Source organism: Cibotium barometz, chromosome 7, assembly GCF_041138505.1.
Source record: "Cibotium barometz isolate CiBa-2024 chromosome 7, ASM4113850v1, whole genome shotgun sequence".
NCBI classification, from domain to species: domain Eukaryota; kingdom Viridiplantae; phylum Streptophyta; class Polypodiopsida; order Cyatheales; family Cibotiaceae; genus Cibotium; species Cibotium barometz.
The window spans coordinates 51378219-51386788 of NC_141052.1; positions in this window are offsets into that span (position 1 = coordinate 51378219).

Here is an 8570-nt window from a genome sequence, read left to right on the forward strand (position 1 = left end):
TCAAAATTGCTTTGGAAGATGTGAGATGGCTCCTCCTCACGCTTGAAGGAGGAGTGGCCATTTTGAAATAGGCCCCCCTCCTTTGCCCACGTGGAGGGAGGGCCACTCTCCCTTAATCTTGTATAGATAGAGATGTGTTATATACTAGTGTTATTGGTGTTTATGTTTGTGCCTATTATATACTGATTAATTGTGAGGAGTCCAATTGATTGTATATAACTAACATGGTTGGCATTGTTGAATAATAGGTGATGAGCACTACGGCCAAGTCGACTAGTAGCAGGGTTGTGCATAGCACATATTTATACATTTTGTGCACATGTGAGTGCAATTAATTATGGGTTGCAACCTTAGTTGTAAGATTTATGGTTATTTTTTATAAAATATAAGCCCAACTTTGTAAGAAAAACTAATTATGGCTCCTTGGGAAATTTTGAAAGAAATATAAAAAAAAATCATGTGCCACCCACATTGGGAGAGGTGGCGATGTTGGTGGGTGCATCAACTCCATAGTACCACCAACAGACTTATAGTGATGTCACCTATAAAACAGACTCATCTTGAGCTAGCAGTCTTTCTTTGTAACGGCCTTTTATAATAGGTAGTACCATTGGAGAAGAGGTAGATCTGCAAGACAAAAAGAAGGAAGACCAAAGAAAAGCCACACAACCTCAATCAATTGCGATGGCACTAAAGCACCCAAAGTTCATAGGGAAGCATGATGAAGATGAAAATGCCTATTTTTTCTCATTTGAAACCACATTTTTGGTCACCAGAGTAGCTCAAACACCATATTGGGGAATATGGGAATTTCCCACAAGTTTGGGACACGTGGTCAAAAGTTTGGATTAACCATAAGTTGAACACCACTAATCCAAAATGAGCGCTTTATAGCTCTTTAGATTCTATTTTTCAAGCGCTTTCCAACGATAGGTCATATGATAGGGTTTTGAGAAACTTACAAACATGTTATCCATGTCCCCTTTTTTAATTATTCAAAAATGGGAATTGGGAAATTCCCAAATTCACTAATATGGTGTTCTCAAAAGATAGAGTTATTTGCAACAACATTGGTTGGGTGGTTAAGCAAACATCTGGTATGCCTAGTATGGTCTGGATCATTTTCAGACATCTGATGAGCTCAAGTGTGCTTTCCTGAAGAGGTTCTCGAAGGGCAAGACAACAATGAAAGTGATGGAGAAGCTACAAAGGCTAACCCAAAAGAAGAGGCCCACTAAAGACTATGCGGTTGAGGCTAGAGAACTCCTAAAAAGATTGGGTTTAGCCAACAAATTAGATGTGACAGCAGCTACTTTGATCTAATGGTTTGTTGGAGAGGACTGCAGACAATGCAGAAGCAATGAGACTAAAAAGATACCTAAGGAAAAGTAAGAAAGAGCCTAAGAAGAAGAAGAAGAAGTATGAGAAAGGAAAAGATATGGAAGAGGAATCCTCAATGTCAGAATTTGGTGAAGAAACTTTTAATTCCAACTCCAGTTCACATTCGAATGCCGACCAATAGAGAAGCCCTAGAAGAAGAAAGGCAAGAAGTTGATAGTGGAACATTCAAGAAGAATTGAAGGCTACCATAGCCAAGATTGTTGGATGATACAGAGGAAATATTAGATTCAGATTAAGACCGGACATCTGGTGTGCATAAAGTGTAAGAACTAGGGTCACACTAAGGAGACGTGTCAGCTCCCTTTTGCTCAATTGTGTCCCATCTACAACAAGACCAATCATACCACTGGGAAATGTTACCACAACAAGACCAATCATACCATTGGGAAATGTTACTACAACACCAAGAATAAGAATCCTAGGATAGCAGATAGGCATTAACTCAGCAATTGCCACCGGCCATCAATTAAGTGGCCATCGCACCTCAAAATAATTACCCATATGAAAGAGGAGGAGGTTAAAGGTTTAGTCAAAGAGGAATAGGATTGACCTACTATTATTGCAATACACCTGATCATAGATAGATAGATAATCCGGCCTAGAAAAGACATAGTAAGAGTTGCAAAACATAAGAGAGCAAAGAGATATAGTTCCATGAGGACCTAATCCAATTATGAACATGGTGAAAGTGGATGCCACACTTGGGATATTGCAAAAAAATCCCCCAGGGGTGTCGGTAGTAACAAGGTAGATAAGAGATCTAAGATACCTTTAAAAATAGTTGAAGCCAGAACAATGGTGTGTGGGACAATAAAGGGTCTATGAACAAGTCACCAAGATTGTGAAGGATGCACAAAGATTGATTTCGGATAGTGTAGGAAAACCACACCTAGGAGCACGCTGAGGACAGTCCTGACAAGACCACTCTAGCCAGGAAAAGAGATGAAATTACTATAGGTAAGAAGCAGCATAGGTATTTCACTGCATTGGCAACATATCCATGCTAGCCATGAAAAGAGATGAAATTATTGCAGGCAATGTATAAGACCACTCTAGCTACTAGGAAAAGAGATAAATTGTTGTTGCAGGCAAAAAGCAACATGCATATGTTAAACGAAGAGGTTCAAGAGTCCTAGAGAGAGCCTAGAGAAAGAATAAGAAAGCCTACTAAATGTGGTGCTACTATTCAACTCCAAGATGGAACCACACCCGTGAAATAATAATATTAGATGGGTAGGTCTATACAAAATTTTTGGCACCCATTATTAGCCATATAGATCGCTAACAAATCCCCCTTGTAGTTGGCTGATCAATCCCCAAATGGTAATAAGCCCAAAGCTTTGTGAAAAGCTTCAAAGTTCTCATTAGGATGAATGTTATGACACATGTTTATTTTCATTTGGGTATTGATCAGCCACATGGTCTATTTGGGTATGTATAAGCCACATGGTCTATGCACATGTTCACATCATCACTATAGGGGGGATTTGTAGCCATTTATATGGTAGTGATAAAGGCTAATAATGGGCAAGTTCACTTTTTTCCTCCTTAGGAGAATTTTCCCTCAAGCATATGTACACACTCTTATGAGTGTGTATAAGTGATCTTTTATCATGTCACTTTACTTGTATTTCACTAACTCTTATCAGTCTACTTTGAGTGTTGTGCTTATCTCTCTTACCTTGCTGCATCTGTGTGTGTGTTGCAACCTTTATCTCCACTCTAACAATAGCGAGGGATGCTATTTTTGGTTTTAATAGCACTATGGTACTATTGCCACTATCTTTTCTTCCACCTTGCATGCCAATACCATGCACATGCACATTGTTTCCTTTTGGATCCATTTTCTCTTCACCATTCTTGTGATCAAGATCCTGCTTTTAGCTATTCCACATTTGATCTAGAGTCTTAGCATATCTTCAGTATGTACACCACCTATTCACTCGGTTTTAGCATCCTCTCACCATCAAGACTTGCTAACTCAAATGTTCTTTCGGGGTAATTTTTCCTTCTCTTTAGGAGGTTTTTTTCCCAAGGCATATGTACACACTATTATAAGTGTGTGCAAGTGACCTTCTCATGTCACTTCTCTTGTACTTCACTCATTTTCATCAACCTACATTGAGTGTTGTGCTTCTATCCATCTCTCCTTGCTTGCTACATGTGTGTGTGTGTGTGTGTGTGTGTGTGTGTGTGTGTGTGTGTTGTTACCTTAGTCTCAACTCCAACTTAGCAGTCATGGTCATGCCACCAAGAACTGCCACCAAGAAACTCACACCATGCCAAACAAACCATTGCACACCCAAAACCCAAATCTTTTGGGTAGAGTCTTGATTTCTAATATTTGAAATAATATGTTTCCTCTACATCTCCTGCCTTCCATATTCTACTTTCTTGCATTCCGTTCTCCTTCTTACCGCCTCTAGCTTTCTTGTTGTCAAGCACAATGGTGAAGTTAAAGTACCTTACCTCCTCGACCTTGCATAACAAAAGCAGAGAAACACGTGGAGTGGCTCAACAAAGCCAGGCTCCAGAAGTTTGTAAGAACCTTTGATGGTGATGTAGACAAAATTTAGATGAAGGATATGTTGCTTACAAGAGTGCTTGAATACAATGAATTCGATGACGTACTAAGGCTGCCAAACTAGTCTAGATATACTACCCAAGGTTGACATGGACATGGATCAACCACATTGGCTAAAATGATCAACCGACCATATCATCTAACTACTAAGATATATTAGAATAGAACTAAGTCCCTTATAGGGACTTGGCATAACTCCCATGACTAAATCATCTTTTAGACTATATATCAGAGTACAAGTAACTCCCTTAGGGACTTGGCATAGCATTGAGCTTATTATCTTGCTTAATTATTATTTAGTAGGTTTATTAATCATGGCACCTCCTCTTCTCAGTTGTCTACATATAATTCGTGTGCCTAATTCACTGTCGAATGCATCATCAACCCCATTGCTTTCTTCTTGTACAAATTCCTATTACCCCTTTATTGGAAAATCATTTATTTAATGCACCACCCTCATGTTAATATTGTGGGTGGCAGATGCGCCCACCTATATGAGGAGTATCCATTTATGGTGGTACCTGATAGTTCCCAATTTACACACAAGATGGTGGACAAATGTGGCCAGATGGTTAGGAGATGGCTTATGTAAACTTGGCACTTTGCCAAGTAGGATGCATTCTTATGCAAGCTATGTTACCGAATCGGTGAGTGCTAGAGACAACAAAGTGAGGACACACTATTCTCCGGTTGTGGGGTCCATTTGAAGGTCTAAAAGATGATAATCAGTAAGAGATCTCCAATAAAAGCCATGTGATGTTGCCTCATCACACGAGACATCCTCAAGAACATCAAGGATCACATAAATCACCACTACCATGTCTAAATTTGATAGCATCACAAGAATCTTAATCATCTGCTAGGGTCATCTGAGAATCCTACCAAACCAAGGGAAACACTTGATGAGAGTCTAGGATCATCCGAGAACTCATTTGACACTTCTAGCTCTCTTAATTCTCACATCATCATGTGGTGAAGTAGACTCCACTGAAAATGGATCACATAACTTGCTCCTCTCCGTAAGAAAATAAAGGGAAACACTTGATGAGATCCGAGAATCTTGACCATTTTCCAAACAACCAAGGGAAACACCTAATGAGCGGCTAGGGTCAATCAAGAACTCCTCCGAAACTTCTAGCCCTCCTGGTTCTCACATAATCATGTTGTGAAGTAGACTCCATTGAAAATGGATCACATAACTTGCTCCTCTCTCTAAGAAAATCAGTAATAAGAAATCTCCCATAAAAGCCATGTGATGTTGCCTCATCATGAGACACATCCTCAAGAACATCAAGAATCACATAATCACTACCATGCCCAAATTGCATATAGCATCATGGGAATCCTAACCATGGGAAACACTTGATGAGAGGCTAGGGTCATCTGAGAATCGTGACCATCTTCCAAACCATGGGAAACACCTGATGGGAGGCTAGGGTCATCCGAGAATCATGACCATCTTCCAAACCATGGGAAACACCTGATGAGAGGCTAGGGTCATCTGAGAACAACTCTTAGCATTGGTATGACAGCTCATTGTGGTAGTACCCTACCTATTTGCAAATCCCTAGATCACTCACAACCATGCTAGTGTGTTGATTGTGCACTTGTTGTACCTGGTTGTTGGCCACTTCAAATGGGTGTAGATGGTCATACCTTGTGCTAGCAGGACACGTTATGGGCCTTAGAATATGTTCCCACTTTACTATGATGTGGGCCTTATGATATGTTCTTGATCTACTATGATGTGGGTTTCATTAGTGTCAATGATTCCATGCACATGCATACTTCTCCTCGTGCAAGACTCAAGTGTTCTTTATTTGGTGAATAAAATAGTAGGTCTCTTAGTTCTTACTTTCTTTATCTCAACACTAGGAGGTGAGTGTTTGCTCCTTGCCTTTCTCTATCTCAACACTAGAAAGTTCAGTGTTTGTCTATAGGAACCCATCTAGTGGTACTATCCAATCCCTATCAAAGTGGCCTTTAGTCCCACACGTAAAAGCATGTATTAGGGGTATTATGGAGATTCCTATAATCTACCCTTTGGGAGAAGCATTCCCCTATATTGAGCCACTATGTCAATTTTCCCTGACAAATCATCTTGAGGATCTAGCATGAGACAAACTTGTGTGGATGGGGTTTGAGGGTGACAAATTCTTCCAGTTACAACATATGAACTTGTCCTATGGTTGAAGTTATGGTCAGAAGGAAGGGACATTGACAAATCTCAATCTAAGGAATTCAACCCAAACAGCTATCTTCTTAGGCTAGGGTTTTTCAAGATGAAAACCTCGAAAGGCTGTTGTTTCTAATAGAGTAGGAGTTCCGAGGTACAACTCTTCTAAATATTACAAGTGACTCCATAGATGAAGCAAATATACCCAATGATCATAAATCTAATATGACAGACGTTGATGCCTCGCTTACCCCAAACATCCCTCACCCAATGAGTTAACACGTTAAGGGAGGGTCTTGAGCCATGGACAAAACCTATAATTGTTTGAGCAAACATCCAAAGAGTATTGTCTTCTACATCAGAGAGGCAATAAGAGGGACACGAGGCTTACCCGAGCGAGTTTCTCTCCAAAGTGAGAATAAGACGATCCGATCGAGCGAATTCCATAAATAAATAAATAAAAGTAGCTATTGCATAAATAAAAGATTTCTTTTGGCACACTCATGCCCATTGCAAGGGGAGTTAACTCGAGGCCTGACGCCTCTTAAAACGTACTTGTGTTTATAATCACAAATTTTACCAAAAATTGACTTGGTTTTATAATCACAACCTTTAAAAATGATTCTATGAACTCATCATTAATGACTCTTGGCAAAAGCAAAGCGTACTCATCATTCTACGTCTCTATTAATTAATTAGTTCCCTTACACGCACTAATTAATTAATCGAGGCATAAGGTTTAAACCTTAATCGTTAAGGTTTAAACCGTGTTCTCAGGTTTCGCTTCTATGAACCACACGGCCTTTCGCTTTCCCTTCTCTCCCGCATCCTCTCTCTCACCGGCCTTTCGATTTCCCTTCTCTCCCGCATCCTCTCTCTCTCTCTCTCGTAGCCTTTCGCCCAGGATGAGTTGTGCGGTAAGCCGGTTCTCGAATGAGTTGAGAACATTCCAGATTTTTCTTTTTTTTTTTAAATCTCCCTATAGACACGTTAGCTGCCTACGGTTAATAAACCTAAAGAAAATTAAACCTAAGCGTAAGGTCCTGTTGCCTCAACTAATTAATTAATGCCAAAGAAAATTTGGCACCCATATTGGGAACTCACATAAAATGAAAACCTCCCAACAAGCCTTCAACATTAGAACTCATATATTTTTATGGCATGGTGACACCATAAGATGAAAATGATAAGGGTCTCAAGGGACCTCTTGTTCTATGTGTGAATACAATCTTTATACAGTGTCTTATTCCCCTATGGTTTATCCCATTACTATCACATGCATACAACATACATGAAGACTAACAGGCCTCTTTAGTTCTTTGATAAACCTATTATGCACCAAGTCACATAAAGCAATACTTTGAGAATCATCTTACATTTTTAAAATATTTTAAACCATGTGTTTGAGTAATGTAACCCTTGCTTGCTTGACTCCAATATCATGCCCCATTATCTCAAGGATAAGAACATTGCACCATTCTATAACAACATGCTTTACAAGATTTTATAATCAATCTTTCAAAACATACAGCATGAAGGAGGTCAATAGCATGTGGTACTTAATCATTTCTTTTGAGCACACCACTAGAGAGTCCAAACACTTCTTTTCCTTTCACAAGACCCTAGTTACATCTCCTTGAAATGAGCAAGGTGTTTTCTCAATTTACCTCTTTACTTCATGACTATTATTGCATAGCTCAACATTTTGTGCTTCCATTGACTTTAGCTTTGCATCATGAAGTTATTCAATTATCACTTATCATGACCATATGTCTTCATCACCCTATCGATCATATTGCTAAAGTTTCATCTCTTAACTATTTGTTGACCAAGTGATCACACTTTCTACTTACAATTTTCTTTAAGCCTCTGCACATGTAACTAAGTGTAGCCAACTACGATATCCTATAAATGCATGAAGTCGAGGATAATAGACACCAAACGGCTGAAATCGAGCGAATAACATTTTTGAGCAAGTGAAAATAGTTTAGGCTTTGAATCTATGTATGAAAATATAAAATCATATTGTTACTATGTGGTAAGATAAACACATAAAAATATGAGAAACAAAAGTTACCAAAACACAACCGTATATATAAACCAATCATCCCCAAAGAAATTAGGCATACTCGAGAGATTTAAAGGATTTCACTAAAGAAACACCACGCACACCAAAACATTTACTTGTGTCCAACACCACAAAACAAGTCTCATGTCTCTTCATAATCCTATCTACATAAGTAGTGCTTGAGAGCTGTAAAAGAACACACCAAAGAAATAACACACACACCAAAAAATTTACTTCTTTCCAACACAATAAAATAAGATTCATTTCTCTTCATAATTCTATCTACATAACTACTGCTAAATCCCCCATTCATCACCATGCCATATCGTCATGTGAAGTAG